This window comes from Monodelphis domestica, chromosome 4 (assembly GCF_027887165.1).
Source record: "Monodelphis domestica isolate mMonDom1 chromosome 4, mMonDom1.pri, whole genome shotgun sequence".
NCBI lineage: Eukaryota > Metazoa > Chordata > Mammalia > Didelphimorphia > Didelphidae > Monodelphis > Monodelphis domestica.
The window spans coordinates 39,697,568-39,718,243 of NC_077230.1; the positions used below are offsets into that span (position 1 = coordinate 39,697,568).

A 20,676-nucleotide genomic window follows, 5' to 3' on the forward strand; every position below is an offset into this window, starting at 1 on the left:
CTACTGGGCTTACTTTTTACTTTTGAAACCCTCACCTTCCATCTTAGAATCAATACTGTCTATTGATTCTAAAGCAGAAGAGCTGTACTGGCTAGGCAATGGGGGTGAAGTACTTACCCAGAGTTAGAAAATGAAGAAAAGTCTCTGGTCAGATTTGAACCAAGGACCTCTGGTCTTGAGGCCCGGCTCTCTGTCCACTGAGCCACTCAGCTGTCCTCCAACTTCCTTTTACTGAACTACTCAAGGGTTTTCAACTTTCCCAGGGTTGGTTGGTTTCGTTTTTTGGTAGCTATGAGCCTGACTACATGGGTTCAAGGCTAAATGGCCACAGGTGCCCAGGCTATTTGGCTTGCTGGAGGCTTCATTCATTGGGACACTCAAAAAGGCTGCTGATCTGAACCATGGACTTCAGGAGAAGCCTGAGCTTCAGAAAGCTTCCTTTGACAAAGGGCACTCCATCAACAAGTGCCTTCTTCTTCTGTGACAAGCACAATGGAGAAGCTGGGGAAATGGCTAATCTGTGCAAGTCCCAGCTGATTGAACCCTTTCTGCTGAGCCTCTTTTCCTTCCCTCCGTGGCCAGAAAAAGCTCAGCTGAAAACAAGCCATAACCCTTCATGAGGAAGCTCTTCAGTGGGCTGATTTCCAAAGGTGCTGCCTGAGGATAGAAAGAAGGACTTCCCCAAAAGGTCCCCAGGGAGGTACCTGAACTAAATAAAGGGTCCATGCTGTATCCACACCTGCTCTTACCCAGCTCTCTTTGTGGTCCCAGGATGGCTCTGATCTGAATAGAGCTCAACAGGTGGAACTGCATAAGGAGGATACCAGCAGAGACCAGCTTGACAATAGGAAAGAACTTCCTTGGGGAGCAAAATTGGAACTGCCACCAATGGTCATAGAGCCAGACAGGTAGTGGAGAGATTTCTATCATTTCCATTGCCTGAGAGGGATGTCCAATAATAATTCCTTTCTTGGCTTCTATTTTTAATATTAAAGGGATTTCTCAACCCCAGCATGAATATTTTTTTCTTTTAGATGTTAATTATATTGTTTTAAAATGTTAATTCTATTCATAGATGCCAATCAAGTTATTTCTTTTTTTTTAAACCCTTATATATATATACTGTATATATATATATATATATATATATATATATATATATATATATACTGTATATATATATATATATATATATATATATATATATATATATATATATATATATATACTGTTATTGGCTCCAAGGCAGAAGAGTGGTAAGGGCTAGGCAATGGGGGACTTGCCCAGGTTCACACAGCTGGGAAGTGGCTGAAGCCAGATTTGAACCTAGGACCTCCCATCTCTAAGCTTGGCTCTCAATCCACTGAGCTACCCAGCCACCCCCCCCCCTTATGATTCTTTAAAAAATCTAATGATAAATTGTTCTCACGATAAATTTAAGTGTTCATTGAGGAACTTTGTATGGAAATTGAAGTTATGGATCATGAACAAAAGTTAATAATCTCAAACTACAACTCTGCCATAACTCAGTAAAAGTCAGCTTTAGATATTCCATTTTCAAAGAGCCATAATGTAAGTGTTGAATGAGACACAATGACTCCAAAAGCAAATGTTGACAGCAGTAATAGAAACTACAGATTTTTGCTGGCTGCAGTTATGGGAATAGAAATGACATGAGTATCTAACATTTCTCCAAGGCTAAAATTCCTTTTTTCTTTCTTAGACTGCTAATAAAGTGCTCCTTAAGTGTAACTCTCTTCTAGACTCTGAGAACTGGTCTTTTCTAGAGTCTATAGACAGCTTTTCTCTCTGGTGTAATGTCTCATACTTCTTAAAATTACTTCCTTCATAGGGTAACTATGTTTCCTTCCTTCCTCCCCTCCCTCCCCTTCCTCCCTTTCCTCCCTTCCTTCCCTTCCATCTCAGTATAAGTTCTATGTCAGAAGTGTGGTAAGAGCTAGGCAGCTGGGGTTAAGTGACTGGCCCAGGCCATACAACTAGAAAGTATCTACCTAGCTGCCCTGTCCTTTTTTCTGTACTCATATATGTCCTTAGTTTGTCCTCTAGATACATTGTTGTCTAGGTCTCTCTGACATCATTTCCACTAAAGTGGAAGGGGAAGGGAGAGAGATAGGGAGAGAGGGAGAGAGAGAGAAAAGGAGGGAAGGAAGGAAGGAAGGATGGAAAGGAGCGGGGAAAACAGGGATAGAGGGAAAGAGGAAGAAGAGGAGAGAATGCTTTCCAAGAGCAATTTTCTCTCATGGGCTTGACTGCAGCAGAAAATCTGATGTTTTTGAGCTCAAAATTGGACTTGCTAACTCTTTTTGTCTGTAGCCCAAGATGTTTCTCCTATGTGGCATCGTATGCTTTCATCCAATGGCCCAAAGTGTTATGAGTCTTTCAGTTTGATTTAGTTTGTCCACACATTGTGATGAGATTATAGGAAAAGTCCTTAATACCTAATTGACTCTGCTTATTGATTGGTATCAAATAAGTTTCTGTGCCTTCTGTGATTTCATTAATAGGAGTGTCTGTGGAAGCATTCACCTTTGCACATAGACACAATAAAAACAAAATAAATCCCAGGTAGTTGGAGGAGGAAGGACACTCACTAGTAATGAGGGAATCTGGCAGGTCCTCATAGAGAAGTGGTGATTTGTTTTGAATGAAGACAAAAAGCAAGGAGAAAGTGGACTTTGGGCATGGGAGATAGTCAGTGAAAAGGCTTAGAGTGGTGACTTAGTGGATTGAGAGCCAGGCCTAGCCAGAGATTGGAGGTCCTGGGTTGAAATCCAGTCTCAGACACTTCCTAAATGTGTGGTCCTGGGCAAGTCACTTTACCCTATTACCTATCCCTTACCACTTTTCTGCTTTGGAACCAATACATGGCATTGATTCTAAGGCAGGAGGTAAGGTTTTAAAACAAACAAACAAATAAATAAATAAAAATGAAAGGAATGGACCACACTATACTGATGGGGCTGGTGGGTTTTTATAGGGTTCTTGTCTTGGTCCAGTAGGATTAGGCACTGTGGGAAGGGAGCAAGGAACCTTGATTGGAGTGATGGGAAATGGTCTTGATTCAAGTTAGTTGGGATGAGGGAAGACTCTTGGAGAGCTGTCAACTCGTTGCTATTTAAACTCCAACTTATGGGTTTGGGGCCATAGCTACTGGGCTTACTTTTTACTTTTGAAACCCTCACCTTCCATCTTAGAATCAATACTGTCTATTGATTCTAAAGCAGAAGAGCTGTACTGGCTAGGCAATGGGGGTGAAGTACTTACCCAGAGTTACAAAATTAAGAAAAGTCTGGGGTCAGATTTGAACCAAGGACCTCTGGTCTTGAGGCCCGGCTCTCTGTCCACTGAGCCACTCAGCTGCCCCCAAACTTCCTTTTACTGAACTACTCAAGGGTTTTCAACTTTCCCAGGGTTGGTTGGTTTCGTTTTTTGGTAGCTATGAGCCTGACTACATGGGTTCAAGGCTAAATGGCCACAGGTGCCCAGGCTATTTGGCTTGCTGGAGGCTTCATTCATTAGGACACTCAAAAAGGCTGCTGATCTGAACCATGGACTTCAGGAGAAGCCTGAGCTTCAGAAAGCTTCCTTTGACAAAGGGCACTCCATCAACAAGTGCCTTCTTCTTCTGTGACAAGCACAATGGAGAAGCTGGGGAAATGGCTAATCTGTGCAAGTCTCAGCTGATTGAACCCTTTCTGCTGAGCCTCTCTTCCTTCCCTCCGTGGCCACAAAAAGCTCAGCTGAAAACAAGCCATAAACCTTCATGAGGAAGCTCTTCAGTGGGCTGATTTCCAAAGGTGCTGCCTGAGGATAGAAGGAAGGACTTCCCCAAAAGGTCCCCAGGGAGGTACCTGAACTAAATAAAGAGTCCATGCTGTGTCCACACCTGCTCTTACCCAGCTCTCTTTGTGGTCCCAGGATGGCTCTGATCTGAAGAGAGCTCAACAGGTGGAACTGCATAAGGAGGATACCAGCAGAGACCAGCTTGACAATAGGAAAGAACTTCCTTGGGGAGCAAAATTGGAACTGCCACCTATGGTCATAGAGCCAGACAGGTAGTGGAGAGATTTCTATCATTTCCATTGCCTGAGAGGGATGTCCAATAATAATTCCTTTCTTGGCTTCTATTTTTAATATTAAAGGGATTTCTCAACCCCAGGATGAATATTTTTTTCTTTTAGATGTTAATTATATTGTTTTAAAATGTTAATTCTATTCATAGATGCCAATCAAGTTATTGCTACCAGTTTGAAGCTATTTAATTTCTGGATCCCTTATCTAGAGCAGAGGTTCTTCACCTGGGGTCCATGAACTTGATTAAAAAAATAATCCTGACCTTCCTTCTTAGATTCAATACAGTGTATTGGTTCCAAGGCAGAAAGAGTGGCAAGTGCTAGGCAGTCATGAGGGTTAAGTGACTTGCCCAGGGTCACCCAGCTGAGAAGAGTCAGAGGCCAGTTTTGAACTCAGGACCTCCCGTTCTATGAACTTGGGCTTTTAAAAAATATTTTGACATTCAATCCGATTACTCACAAAAATGAACTATGTTTTACATGATAATACATGTATAACCCAGATGAAATTTCCTGCCAGCACTGGAAGAGGGAAGGGAAGGGAGGGAGGGGGATGAATTCAATCATCTAACTTGGGAAAACTTATGTGGAAATCTGTAATGAAATTACAATAGTATGTAATTGGTAATAAAGAAATAATAATATTTTGACAACTTTGTTTTATTAAAATTGGTTTTCCTTATAACTTTGTGTATGCTATGCCTTTAAAAGTATTATTTCGGGGGGGGGCAGCTGGGTAGCTCAGTGGATTGAGAACCAGCCCTAGAGATAGGAGGTCCTAGGTTCAAATCTGGCCTCAGACACTTCCCAGGTGTGTGACCCTGGGCAAGTCACTTGACCCCCATTGCCTAGCCCTTACCACTCTTCTGCCTTATTGACTCCTAGACAGAAGGTAAGAGTTTAAAAAAAAAAAGTATTATTTTGGGGGCAGCTGGGTAGCTTAGTGGCTTGAGAGCCAGGCCTCAAACAGAAGGTCCCAGATTCAAATCTGGCTTCAGACACTTCCTAGCTATGTGACCCTTAAGCAAGTTACTTAACCCCCATTGCCTAGCCCTTATCACTCTTCTGTCTTGGAACCAAAACACACTATTGATTCCAAGGCAGAAGGTAAGGGTTAAAAAATATATATATATATATATGTATAATTCTGAGATGGAGTCCATAGGCTTGAATAGACTGTCAAAGGAGCCCATGGCCGCAAAAAAGATGAAGAATTCCTGATTTCGAGGGTTAGTGAAGGACCTAGTCTCATCTCACCATTTTTATAGGTCAGTTACAAGGTATCTTGAGCAGTGGCTGAATCGTAGGCTCCCCAGTAGACTAGACTTTCAATAGCCAAAAGATGATCATGTTTAAAAGACTAAGATGTGACTCTCAGTCACAGCTACAACCATAAATGGGAGTTATGGCACTCGAGGCAAATTCTGTTGCTGGAAAGGGTTAGAGGGAAGTTGAGACCAGTGAGTCCCGTCATTGCTGCCGATCCTGGAACTGCTGCGTGGGGTTGGTTCCTGGGCCAGGCAGGCCACGGATAGTCCATGGCCTGGTCAAATCTGAGCTTTTCTGGCGAGATCTCATCAACTGTGTCATCACTGTCTACTGTGGCACGATCAAATTCCAGGGGAAGACGAAGTAATCGTTACTGCCTTTTGTGAAGTTTCTACAATTTCTGTTTGTTCACAATTGAATCTAATGGAAAGAGTGGCAGCTGGGGAGCTCAATGGATAGAGCCAAGAAGACTCATCTCCCTGAATTCAAATCTGACCTTAGCGTATGGCCCTGAGTGAGTCACTTCACCCTGCTTGCCTCAGTTTCCTCATCTGTCAAATGAGCTGGAGAAGGAAATGGCGAACCACTCCAGGATCTTTGCCAAGCCCCAAATGGGGTCACAAAGTGTCAGATATTACTGAACAAGAGTGGGAACGGATGATAGAAAGGAAAATGTTGCCACAGAATCATAGCAAAATAAGACTAATGCTACATTGTATTTGTGATAACTATTGCACACTTTCCAAAGTGCTTTTCTATATAATCTTATTGCATATTGCATGAGTTCCTATTGTGAGACCAGTGTGACACTTTATTGTTGAATGTTACCAGTGGTCTTAAGTTACCATCCTTAAACATTTCCATGTTTGCAATCCCAGAAGGATGGATCTACTTAGACTCTCTTTGTAATAGTTGCCTAACTGATTCCCCTGTCTTACGTCTCTCTCTTCTCCGGTCTATCCTTTATGCTGAAGCGAAGTGATTTTCCTGAAGAACAAATTTCCAAAATTAAATATTTAAAATAAAAAAAGAACAAATGTACTGAACAAGTACATCCTTTGACCCGAGAAACTCCTTGACCTCTAGGATCAGATACAAAGTCTTTGGTTTCCTATTCAAAGCCCTTTACAATGTGTGTGTGTCCAACCTACTTTTTCATCCTTAAACAATATTCCCTTTCTCACATTTTACATCTTCGCCAAACCGGCCTTTTGAGAGCTAGTTCTCGTAGCTGACGCTCTGTCACTTGTCTAGTACTGTGTCCACTACCCATGCCAGGGATGTGCTTCTTCAAGTCATCTCTGTCTATTGGGATTCCCTACTTGCTTTCAAAACTTAGCTCAGGCTAAGCCTTTACGTGGAGTCTTCCCTGATCTGCCCTCTCTCACTTGCTAATCTCTCTCCTCTCCCTATGACTTTGTATATATTTTGTGTATATGCTACATATACTTTTGTGGGCACTTCTTGTTTTTTTTGGTAGAATGCCCTTGAGGGCTGAGACTATTTCCTTTCTATCTTTGTATCCCTGTAGCCCTAGTAGTAGTGCTTGGCACATAGTAGGTGCTTAATGAACACTTAAAAAAATTAGTTTGTTACATTAAAATTCCCATGGGGACACTGAAGTGGTTCAGTGGATGGAGAGTCAGGCCTAGCGACGAGAGGTCCAGGGTTCAAATCTGGCCTCAGACACTTCCTAGCTGTGTGACTCTGGGCAAGTCACTTAACCTCCATTGCCTAGCCTTTACAGCTCTTCTGCCTTAGAACCAATACCCAGTATTGATTCTAAGACAGCAAGTAAAGGTTTTTTAAAAATCCCACGTATTTCCCTCCCTTCCCTGGAGAAGGCATCATTTGACCAAAAAAAGATAATACTAAATCTATATGTAAACTATGTCTTGTTTGTTTCTATTTATCAGTTCTTTCTCTGGAGGTAGACGTATACAAGTCATTCTGCAAACACGATTTCTGTTGCTCTATATAAATGTTCTCTTGATTCTGTTTCTTTCATTATTCATAATTTCATGCAGGTTTTTCCATGTTTTTTTTAAATTAACTTGCAAAGATGGCTTCAGAAAAACCTGGAAAGATTTACATGAACTGATGCAGAATGAAATGAGCAAAACCAGGGAAACATTGTATACACTATGAGCAATATTGTATGATGATCGACTGTAAAAGGCTTAGTTATTCTCTGCAATACAATGATCCAAGATAGTTCTGAAGGACTTGTGATGTGTAATAAGTAATGTTTAAAAAATTTTTTTCAAGTGAGGTGTGCATTCCTTCAAAAACTCTTCTCACGTGACGAGGAGCTTCCTCACTATTTGCCTCTAAACCCATAATTGAGTCAGCCATTTCAGAGAGATGATCTATAAATGAAGCTGGATGTTCCCCTTTATTTTGCATGAGTTTGTCAACCCTTGCCCATGCATTAGGCTTCAAGCAACAGAGCTGAATAGCTTGGAGCAAGTCTTCCCTACATTTCCCTAAGTAGGTCATGCTTGTGGGAGTTGCAAAATCAAGGTCTTCCCTTTGCTCCTGTCAACATGGCATTTAGGAATGCCAAACTTGTTACCTAGTGAGCTCTGATGAACCCCAAGTTTCCGGACTAGCTTGGAGACCCCAAACCTTGCACTTTTTCCCTTTTCCCATGGGAACCAACCCTGAAGGGATTCCCAAGTGAGAAGTTTCAGACTGAGTTGGGGACCCTCTGGGGAATGACAATCCTAGTTGGGTGAGACTTCTCTTACACCCTAGCCTCTAGCTATGACTCCTTTCCCAAGCTTGAATGTATCCTGTCAGTGTAGTGTGAACACTCCCATTTTCTCTGTAGCTATTGTGAGAGCAATCATCATTCCTTGTCCCTGGACTCCCCAAATGGTATATAGGCTCCCCAAGTTCTTGTGTTCCTTGGAGTCCATCTTGAGTCGGTGGCACTCCCAGGGGTCAGTGACCAGGGCGTCCAGACTCTGTGCACTCTCGGGGAGCAGCTCTGTTGTTGCAACTTAGTAGCGCTAACCTAACCCCTTTTCCCTCGATTAAAGAGTGATTTTTGACTATTTAATAGTTCTGCGTTTTTTTTTTCTATTTGACATAATGGAGGTCCCACCAAGCTCCGAAGTCCCGGCGGCCTGAGCCCTCCCACTAACGAGGACCCGGAGACTTGAGGTACCTCACACAAGCCGTTTGGGGTTGGGTCAGGAGGCCGGTGAGCAAGGGCATCTCGTGTTTGCGAGCCGCTCTTTAAGGGATTATTAGTTGGGCATATGTGGGGTACACAGCCGCATCGTCCATAGCCACCCAGGCGCTATCGGACATGGGTAACAGCTTGTCTTTTGTCCCCCAATGAAAGGTGGGACAACAGCCCGAAGAACCACCTAGAAATCGAGCCGCAAGTTACATGGTTTCGAAGTATGGACCTGATGCAAGCAAGTATTTAGATAACTAGCAAACAGTGACAAAGGCCAATCCGAAGGTAAGCTGGCCAAGGTGGGGTTCATTTAATGAGGCAAGAATATTGTTTCTATAGTCTGTTTTAAGCAAAGCAGGTCGAGAGATTGAAGAAGAAGGTCTTCAACCAGTGGCTCGAGGAATGTACCCGAAGAAAATCCAGGTCAGAACGGGAGAAGGGTAAGAACAAGAGAGAGGTGAGGGCCAGGAGAACTGGTCAGAGTGCCGAATAGTTGGCTGAAAGCTTTGAATGGGAAACTGGAGTTGGAGGGTGAGAGCCTGAGTGTTCAATCGAGGGTCTGAGTAACTACTTTAAGTTGATTAAAATAGATGTTTCTTCATGAATTAATTTTGGATTGCTTCCCAAATTTTCTTGTGGGCTTTTGCTTCTATTGTATTTCTAATGGGTGGTACTTGATGATTTAGTGACATCCTTTAGTGGAAAAATGTTTTCAGGTTCACTATCAGACTTAGTGTCCTTGTCACTGTCATTTCCCTTTGCAGTAACCTTTGTTTTCTTTGTCTTTCTCTTTCTCTTTGGGTGCACTATCTGTCTGGCCATTGTTCTTGTCCTTAATCTGGTATAGCCTTGCTCAATTCCTCAAACATGTTCTTAAGAACCTTTTCCAAGTTAGTCTCCACCACCATTATCTGTGCTGCCTTTTTGGGGATTACAAATCTATAGATATTCTTCAAATAGGTCAGAGTCTGTAAAGCTGCCATAGAAATGATGTCAACTTGAGTCAAAATCTGCCAGAGTATAGTTTTAGTTTGAAATGGCAACTGGAGTATGAACATTATGGTGTTGCCAAGAAAATCCAGAGAATCAACAATCATGGTGGTGATTTTGCGACAGAGGATGTTAGAGACCTCAAAATCCAATAATGGCTGCAAGCACAAGAGCTCCACAGAGCATTTGCTTAAACATTTTTTCTGTTGTTTCTTAGGGATTGTAAAGTTCAGTCTTTTAGGGGTGCCACACTGTAATAGATGATATTGGAGGGTATATTTGGTGGCTACTAGAGAACTAATGGATCCGGTAGTTATCTTCTTTTTGCCTACCCTCCTCCCGTTTCTAAAACCTCCCTTCCACCCCTCTTCCAATCTTTCCTCCCCTTGGATGTGCACCCATGGGGTTCGGGAAGGATACCTTTCCCAAGAATGCAAGACTCCAATAGTTAGCTTAAAAACAAAAAGAGAAATGTATTCGTTTGCGGAGTAATGTTTGCCACTCTGTAAATTCTCTCCCTGGGTCCTGGCCTCTCACCTCCAGCCTGAGTCCCCAAGTCCAGCCTTTATCCTCTGGGTTTTTAATAGTCAGGGAAAGGGGATTCCTGAAATCGAAGGGGATGTCCCAGGCCCTGCCTCGCTCCCTTTGTAATATGATATCGGGGGTCCTCCTGCCGCCACAGGGCTACAGTGCCACATCCCCACGCTGCACAATAGAATTCTCCCCCTGATTTGCATGATGGTGGCCCTGTAGATGGGCAAGCACAGACAGGATCTTCTGATAGATACAGAGTCCCTGATGGGGTTGCACATGAAAGGGTCTGTGAGGGATCTGTCCATTCACTCCCAAATTAATCACACAAATCAAAAAAGGATTTTGAGGGTTTTTCTCCACCCGGGTTGGTCTGTCACTAATTAATTCCTTCCCATCCCTTGTCCTACTGATGACCCATCGGTATTGAATTACCTGGAAGGGTAGACTAATTTCCCCAAATCCCCAAAGTCCAAGTCCAAGCATAGCTCCACCCCATCCTCCCTTTCCCATAGTGTTCAAAGTCTAGGAAGCTTGATCTTTAAGGGATCCGAAGTTTTGGTGACCTTCCACTGCTCTGCTCTTTGCGCTGCTGCTCTTGGTTTAACAGGTTTCATTGAGACAGGTGGATCCAGCGTTTCTTTCCTGCCACCTTTACAGCTCTGGGGGTGGTCAGTATTTTCACGGAAGGTCCAGTCCACCGTGGCTCGAGAGCCCGTGCAGGAATCTTCCGAACCCACACAAGATCTCCTGGTTCACCTGTAAAGGGGGGGGCAGCTCATGTTCGGGGGGAGAGGGGGGAGGCGAGGGATGGGCGGCCCGAACAGTTTGAGTGAGAGTTTTCCTGAGCTTATCCAAAGGCTTTAGGGAAGAGAACAAATATTGGTTATCGCATTCAGTCAAATTTTCTAGTCCCAATTTAGGACGGAGGGGAGGGGGTGTCTACCAGACAGAATTTCAAATGGGGTATTAACCTTGTGCATATGGGGTGCACCGGACCTTCAGGAGGGCAAAGGGGAGGAGGCTTACCCAGTTCTCAATCGACTCTAGGACTAATTTTGTCAGGGTCTCCTTCCAAGTGCTGAGTCACCCTGGCTACCAAAGCAGGCCCATTATCTGACCCTCGTCCCAATGGGAGTCCAAACCCAGGAATGCTCTCTGACATTCATTTCTTAACTACCACTGAGGCAGTTTCATGCTTTGTTGGATATGCTTCTACCCAACCTGAAAAGGTGTCTACCAGGACTAAAAGGCACTTGTACCCATATGTTCCTGGCTTGAATTCTGTAAAATCTGCCTCCCACTGTTCTCCTGGCTCCAGCCCTCTTCACCGGGTGCCTCTGGTTCCTTTGGTCCCCCCTTTCTGATGAACCCATGCACATGTTTCACATCTCTAAGTGATATCTTTGCAGATTGGGTGCATATTATGAAAGTCAAAGTCTCTGTCCAGCATATCACTGTTTTGTGCCTCGCCTATGTGCGGTGTCATGTATTCCTTTTGCTAGCTGTCTCCCCACTGCTTCTGGTAAGTGAGGCCTGCCATCTGGCAGGCCCAGCCATCCAAAGGGGAAGCACACAGCCTCCGGGAGGGCCAGAATCTCAGGCCCCACCTGGTTCAGTGCCCCCTGCTGTCCCATCTCCAAATATCTAAGGGAAAAAGGGCGAAGGTCCAGATCAGAATTCTGTAGCTTCCTCAGTGCTGAGTATGGGTGTAGCTCTGTCCCTACCTATTGTCAGGAGAGGGGGATTGGCTCTAGGCAATGTCCAGGGCTTGCAGGCTGGAATGGTTGCCAAGTTTACAAATGCCTACGAACACATATCTCACAGGGGAGTAGACAAAACTGGAACAGGGAGGAGAAGGCCGCAGACACAGGGTCTCTAGGGACGGGTCCTCAGTGAATGCTGCGGTCCCAGGTCGGTGGAGACCCGCTTGGAGATCTGAAGGGTGTCCAGCCACCGCTTCCCCCAATGGGCAGAGACAGGTCACAAGGGGGAGAGCCAGCCCCTAAGACAGAAGTGCAGAAACCAGGACTGGGACAAAAACTAGAACAGCCGATTGAAACAGACCATTAATACAACAGCAATTAATATTACACATTTGCATTTGGGATGGTTCTGTTAAAGAATATCCCTTTGCAACATCTATAAACACTGGAGTAACAACATTTTACAGATGTATTCCTTTACCTCAGATTCTGGGGGAAATTCAAGAAAGCTTTGAGCTTTACTTCCAAGCTCCAGATCCAAACTTCAACTGTGGTAAAATTAAGGCTGCAAATACAAGCCATCTATGAATAAACTTCACCTACTTCTCAAAGTATGTTCCTAACAATTTGAGAATTTCCAATTATTAGCGTTGTTTGAGGAAATGGAAACTTTAATATCACAATTTGCATTATGTGCTGATTATGGGAGTGCTGAATTAAGTAGCTCCATAGTAATTATAAAGCAGGGCTGTATCATCTCCTGGACCTAAGCCATCTGAAAGACTAAGACAAGGCCATGCAGGAATCACTTCAGGGTAACTGTCCAGAGAAATTAAAGAATCATGTGTGATTTTTCCCACAACACATACATTACTTTTATATATATTATCCCTAAATTAAAGATCCGATTATGAGAGCAGAACACTTAGCTGTTCTTTCATCTTCTCTCTCCCTCTGTGTGTGTCTCTGTCTCGCTTTCTCTTTCTTCCTTCAAAAACCCATTCTTGCTTTACAAACCCACATACTAAAGCTTTATGGACTTTAGCTCAAAGTCCCTTTCTTCCAAATTCAAATCCAACACACCATCCCACCTTCTCTGACTAACCTAAGTCAAACAAACATACTGGTGATATCGCTTCAATTGCTAATTGGTAACCCAAAGAATTCTGATTTAAAGGATGACATCATTGAACCACTATCTTTAGCAGAGTGCTCATCCAGTATAAATTTCAATTCATAGTACAAATTGGTAAACTGAGGTAACCACTGAGTAGTGAACAAAATCTATGGCACAGGTTTACAATGAGCTTTTGTTCACATCTAAACAATACTTAAACATATATTTTGGCAGCCACTCACATAACAATCATAAAATTCTGAGCAAGCATTTTTCACATATATGCCATTTTTAACATCCTACCCACTCTTTGGCTACTCTTCGCAACATATATCCTTATACACATCAAAATGTAATCCAACTATCAACCATCAAATCTCCAAAACTCGTGCGAGGCAACTTATAAATTACATATCACTCAACTCATTTTATCATTCTGGACCTGGAATGTTTGCATTAAGGTTCCACAGCTTCAAACAGGCTTCTTGGTCAGAGAGGGCTGGCAATATTTGCTTGCTTGAGCACCTTAAAACCTCCAAATTATACAATTAAAATCTACTCATCTTTAAGTTCTATCACACAGTGATTGTTAACCTTTTAGATCCCTATTTCAGTCCCTAAGTATCTGTGCGGGAAAATTACAAGCACCTTTTTTCTCCATCCTGTGTACAAGGAAGGGGTTAATAGCTTCTGAGCAATTGATCCTAAGGCTGCTTGGCTTGATTTAGATTTTATTACATAGGAACCTTGTTCCATTCCCTCTTTAACCAGTGAGCTCACTATAATGTAAAAGTTTGAATGTATCAAACCCCCTTCATCCTAATTTAGTCTCAGTGGATTTCAGTTTGAATCCCACACTTCCAAATAACTCTGACTAAGTCCTTTAGTAATGTTTCAGTGCGACCAAACTGAGGTGCAAAGCATTTACCTGTACTTCCCTCAAACCTGTCTAAAGTAGAATAGAACCTCCAGTTTAGTCTCTTTCTAGCTCAAAACCTTGCTACATTCCTAATTTAAATCCATCAACATTATTCCAATTTATAATTTGTTGTGTCTGTTTCACAAACTAGAAGTCATAGTATCAATTAGTAGCTCTATTCATTACTCTTATTGAAGTGGAGCACTTCATAAAATGAATCCAGACACCCCCAAATTCAATTATTAACTTGATAGGTGATAAGACATAAAGTTATTTCCCTTCCCATGTACTTACTCACTTTTCCCTAGTTAGCTTCATGTTACCTGGCATTCCAGCCTGACCTTTGATATAGCTGAAGCTGGACTGTATTTAATCCCCATGACAAGCCCTCTTGATTCAGGGCTGGTTAAATTTGTCTTGTTAAGGGAGGACATACAGTTTGTATATCATATACCCTTAACCTATTTTGGTGGAAAACTTAATTCTCTTCATAATACAAATGCATACATAGTTTGCATTCACTCAGCATTACTAATTTCCAGCATTTGGTATCCGAATACATACATGTTCAGCTCTAGATTACAAATTCCTTCCTATGCATTTTGCACATTTAAAAACAATTCATATAACCTCGATCAGAGACAACGTCATTTAAAAACTTCCTCTTTTGTAAAATATCAAATTCTTAGCACTTATATCATTAAATCCCGTGCACAGATTAACCACTTTAAGAGCTTCTTGTGTCATATGATTTCTTGCTGTTAGTTCTGACAACACCTACATTAAAAGAAATCTGATTTGAAAGATTCCAAAGTTTAAATTCTAGAATAAGTTCTCATCAACATAACTTTTTCTGAATGACTTTTCCATCTATAAAGTAGCCAGTACAATTTCTGCCCATGCAGAATAAACATTCCTCTATCAATCACACTTAGACAATTCTCAAATTCACTGAAACCATTATGCATTGCAAGGTTTAACAAAACAGACTTCTAACGAGGAGTTTTTGTGCTCAATGAAAATCTGGCAACATTTCACACTTCACTTGACAAACAGTAACACATAAAATTACATTTGTACCATATCAAAAGCATTAGCAATCCTCCCAAATTGAGAATTCATTCTCAATGAAAATTGCTAACTGGAGTAAGAATCTCCCTTTTCTGCTCAGAATTTTCTCTCTTTGGCTCCTTTGGGGGCCCATCCAAAGGGAAAAAGAGGGAAAAATCATTGAACAGGTATTTGCTTTTGTCCTCTGCTGAGGATTTTTGACAGCGGAAAGTTCAAGCTTGCAACTCCCGCCTTTTCACATAGAGACGAGACTGTGACAAAGACAAAGATAAACAGTAACATACAATGCTGCATGCTTTAAGAGGAAAAAATAGGTGTTTATAGGATCTATTCTTTTTTTTTAAAAAATATATTTTATTTGATCATTTCCAAGCATTATTCGTTAAAGACATAGATCATTTTCTTTTCCTCCCCCCCTACCCCCCATAGCCGACGCGTAAGTCCACTGGGCATTAGATGTTTTCTTGATTTGAACCCATTGCTTTGTTGATAGTATTTGCATTAGAGTGTTCATTTAGAGTCTATCTTCTGTCATGTCCCCTCAACCTCTGTATTCAGGCAGTTGCTTTTTCTCGGTGTTTCCACTCCCATAGTTTATCCTTTGCTTATGAATGGTGTTTTTTTCTCCTGGATCCCTGCAAGTTGTTCAGCGACATTACACCGCCACTAATGGAGAAGTCCATTACGTTCGATTATACCACAGTGTATTAGTCTCTGTGTACAATGTTCTCCTGGTTCTGCTCCTCTCGCTCTGCATCACTTCCTGGAGGTTGTTCCAGTCTTATAGGATCTATTCTTAAGAAAAAAAAATTTTTTTTTTTTGCAGGGAGAAAATTCATTAAAACAGTTTCAGAATACTTGGAGAAGCTGTGATGAGCTAAGCCATCTGATTTGCTGAGCTGAGGATCTTTTCGGAACTGATCTCTCAAAACTGACTTTTTTTTAATGATTTCTACCAAAATGCTCTGGTAGTATCTGGACAAAACTATCTGCTCCCAATAGGGTTGGAGGTGAGCTTTCCTGAGGCTGGCTGGTTTTTTCAAGGAAGGACTTGTAAATCCCCTCCTCTTCAGCTTGCCCTGGGACACAGCCCAGCCCTTCTCCCATAGTCTGCCCTGTTGGGATGCAGTTGGAGGGAGCAGGGAACAGCCACTACAAAAGAAATTCCCGTCTGCACCTTAAACTCTTTTTGCCTCTTTCTTTGTTTCATTTAACCACACAAAAACAACAAAGACTCAACAGAGACCTATAGGCCACACTCTCTCACACATTCATACACTTTTGAACCCGAAGGTTCCCCAGAAGTCACTGAAAGACGTCTCTTTAGTGACCTGACTGTGGGACTAAGCTGTGTCCAGCAACCCAACAGCCTCTACTGAATCCGGATTTGCAGAACAGAATAGCACTCCATGGCCAACAGGACTCTAGGGCCCAAACAGAACTTCAGGACCGAACCTTCAAGCAGGCAGACTACTAGAGTAAAACAGGCCCTGGGACAAAACAAAACAGAATTCTAGAGAAACAGAGCTAACTTACCAGAGCAGAGCAGAACAGAACAGATGTTCCAAAATCAGCCTAAATTTTGGTCAAAAGCTTCAAATACCAGAACCAGGGGCAGGCTCCAGAGAGGACACCATTCACTTCCTTGGATTTCTGACCCGGATTGGGGAAATGCATACTCTCCAAGTCCGCACTCAGAAACACCCCCGAAGGGGATAAGGGCTCAAGTCTCCTTCACAGGCCCCGGCATAGCTAAAGCTGCCCAAGTATAATTTGGGTTACAATGCCAGCCATTCAACCGTAAGCCGTGGACCCAGAGACTTGTTCCCACGCAAGAATACACACACTCTTACAGCAGCCCTCTCCAAAGTCCTGAGGCTTGATAGCTCGCTGCGGGGCTCCCACTGAAATGGGACACTTCACAAATGAGTTCAAACACCTAGAATATTGATTATTGGAACCATAATTTATTAATAAATAAGAGAAAGAAAGAATCTACCAGCTGGGACAGAATTCCCTAATGGAATACTGCGTTGGCTTGACATTCAAGACCAGATTATATACACTGCAGAGTTCTTCTCTAACAAACAAACCTTAACACAGGAATGTGGGGTCTGAGATGGGAGGGACATTTCTTAGAATTAGGATGGGGCTGTTAACCAAGGAGTGTTTATCTTCACTTAGTCAAATGTTAGTTCACTGGCCCTTTGCTATTCCTGAAATTCCTCTTTTGTCTCTTGCCACCCAAACTGAGCAGAAAGCATTTTGTTATCTGCCCCAAACATCTTGTCCTTCTGGAGGGAAGGAAACACCAGGGCTGTCTCCTAAAAATGTGGACAGGGGTACTTTTTCCATCTGTGGTCTTTTGGGGGCTACTTCAGATGCCCAGGGAAAGAGGATGTAATTAGGAAATAATATTTTCATAGTTAATAATCCATTTAATCACCCCATGAACTAGGCTACCGAGTGTTCCAGCCAAGCAGAACTTGTACGGTGTCATAGCCAAAAAAGCTATAATACGCCTAAAGCTTGCGAAAGCTCAGTGCCACAGTCATTCTTATATCACAGTAAGATGCAGTTATACAAAGCATTTTTATTATTAAGAGTAACCTAAATCATAGGTTTCGAGCTAATACAAAGCAAATAGGAGCAATAAGTCAATCTCTGTTCCAAATATAACTCTCACGATGAAACAAGCTCAGCTACGAACAAACAGGAAGACTCTTCAATAAAAGGCATACTGTATACTCAATCCTATCCCTAGTTCTACAAAACCCTATAATACACCTACAGCTAAGGAAATCTCAGTCCCACAGTCATTCTTATATCGTGTCAAGACCCAGTTATACATCGTATATGAATGTTAACCTTAACCATTGGTTTTAAACTAATACAAAGCAATTAGGACCCAAAACTCACTGTCCCAAATGTAACTCTCACGATGAAACTAATTCAAATATGATCATAAAGGTTCTTCAATAAAAGGCAGAATTCATACTTCATCCTATCCGCAGCACAAAAAAAAACCTATTCTACACCAAAAGCCTGTGAAAGCTCAGTGCCACGGTCATTCTTAAAGAACAAAGTAAGACGCAGTGATAGGTTTTAGGCTAATATGAAGTAAATAGGAGTAATAAAATCAATCTCTGTCCCAAATGTAACTATCTCAATGAAACAGATGCAAATACAAACATGAAGACTCTGAAATGAAAGGCAGAATCCATACTTTATATTCTTTCCAGCACCACAAAAACGTACACTAGACCTAACGATAAGGAAAGCTAATACAAGGAAAATTGGACCAAGAACTCCAACTCTGTTCCATATGTAACTCTCTCGATGAAACACACTCAACTACGACGAAACATGAAGACGCTTCAATTAAAGTTTGAAATCACACTTTATTCTATCCCTACACTTACAAAAAGCTACAATACACCTAAAGCTTAGGAAGTCTCAGTCCCACATCATTCTGAAACCAAAATGAGACCCAATTCAACAAAGTATGGTAATATAAAATCAACCATAGGCTTTAAACAAATAGAAAGCAAACAGGAGCAATAACTCCATCTCTGTCCCAAATGAAACAAACTCAAATCCGAACAAACATGACTCTTCAATGAAAGGCAGGAATCACACTTTATCCTATCCCGAGTGTTACAAACAGCTACAATATACATAAGGCTGGGGAAATCTCAGTCCCACAACATTCTACGAACAAAATAAGAACAATTCAACAACGTAGAGTAATATTAACCTCAACCATAGGTTTTATACTAATAGAAAGCAAATGGGAGCAACAAGAAAATCTGTCCCAAATTTAACTATCGCGATGAAACAAACTCAAATCCGACAAACATGATGACTCCTCACTAAAACGCAGAAATCCTACTTTATCCCACATCTAGAACTACAAAAAGCTACAATACCCTTCAAGCTTTGAGACCAAAATATGACCCAATTCAACAAGTTTGTTAATTTTACCTTCATCCGTAGATTTTAAACTATAGAAACAAGTAGGAACAGTAACTCAATCTGTGTTCCAAATGTATCTATCTCGATGAAACAAACTCAACTCAGTCCCACATCATTTCGAAACCAAGATAAGACCCAATACGTCAATGTATATTCATCTTAACCTCAAACGTAGGTTTTTTTAACTAATAGAAAACAAATAGGAGAATCATTCCATCTCTGTCCGTAATGTAACTATCTCGATGAAACAAATGCAAATCCGAACATGAAGACTCTTCAATATAAAGCAGAAATCACACTGTAGCTTATCCCTACTAAAAGCACCCAACGCTTGGGAAATTGCAGTCCCACGACAGTCTAAGAACAAGTCAACAAGGTATAGTTATATTAACCTAAAACATAGGTTTTAAACTAAGAGGACGCAAAGAGGAGCAATAACTCAATCACTGTCCCAAATGTAATTATCGCGATGAAACAAACTCAAATCCGACCAACATGATGACTCCTCACTAAAACACAGAAATCCTACTTTATCCCACATCTAGAACCAAAAAGCTACAATACCCTTCAAGCTTTGGAAATCTCCATCCCACATCATTCTGAGACCAAAGTATGACCCAATTCAACAAGTTTGTTAATTTTAACTTCATCCGTAGGTTTTAAACTATAGAAAGCAAGTAGGAGCAATAATTCAATCTGTTCCAAATGTAACTATCTCGATGAAACAAACTCAAATCAGAATAAACATGAAGGCTCCTCAATGAAAGGCAGAAAGCACACTTTATCCTATACCTAGCACTAAAGAATCTACAATACACCTCAAGCTTGGGAAATCTCAGTCTGACATCATTCTAAGATTCAAATAAGATCAAATTCAACAAAGTATATTAATAATAACCTCAACTATAGGTTTTAGACTAATGGAAAGAAAATAGGAGCAGTCACTCCATCTCTGTCCGGAATGAATCTATCTCGATGAAACAAACGCAAATCCGAACATGAAGACTCTTCAATATAAAGCAGAAATCACACTTTAGCTTATCCCTACAAAAAGCACCTAATGTTTGGGAAATCGCAGTCCCACGACATTCTAAGAACAAGTCAACAAATAGTAGTTATAGGTTGAAAACGAAGAGAAAGCAAATAGGAGCAATAAGTCAATCACTGTCCCAAATGTAACTATCGCGATGAAACAAACTCAAATCCGACCAACATGATGACTCCTCACTAAAACGCAGAAATCCTATTTTAGCCTACATCTAGAACTACAAATAGGTATAATACACTTCAAGCTTTGGAAATCTCAGTCCCACATCCTTCTGAGAACAAAGTATGACCCAATTCAACAAGTTTGTTCATTTTAACTTCATCCGTAGGTTTTAAACTATAGAAAGCAAGGAGGAACAATAACGTAATCTCTGTTCCAAATGTAACAATCTCAATGAAACAAACTCAACTCAAATACAAACCGACATGAAGACTCTTCAATAAAAGGCAGAAATCATACTTTATCACTACAAAAACCTACACTACAGACTTCCGGGTAATCATGGCTGCAATCTAGACGCCACACGCTTCCTCTCCCCGGCACCGAACGAAATAGACTACATCAAAGGAGCATAAAATCACCTTTGGAGGAACAGAAGGACTCCCCAGTACCCCACAGAGGCAAAGGTACGTGGGTCTTGAACATTTCCACACTAAAATAAGAAGGAAAAGCTTGCACAGAAAAGTGAACTGAGCCGCCCTTCCCCCACCCCACCTCCCCCACTAAACCAGAGTGAGCTACCTGAGCGCTCACCGGGACAGCGAGT

The 20,676-nt window shown here is 41.7% G+C and overlaps 1 long non-coding RNA gene across 1 annotated transcript; it reads right to left on the reverse strand.

Moving 5' to 3' along the window:
* Positions 1–3,558: 3,558 nt before the first annotated feature.
* On the reverse strand, positions 3,559–4,242 carry LOC130458863 (uncharacterized). The gene is made up of 2 exons (XR_008918239.1): positions 3,873–4,242; positions 3,559–3,761 (listed from the first exon to the last, which is right to left on the reverse strand). It is a non-coding gene; the product is annotated as an uncharacterized LOC130458863 (long non-coding RNA).
* Between the last annotated feature and the right edge of the window lie 16,434 nt (positions 4,243–20,676).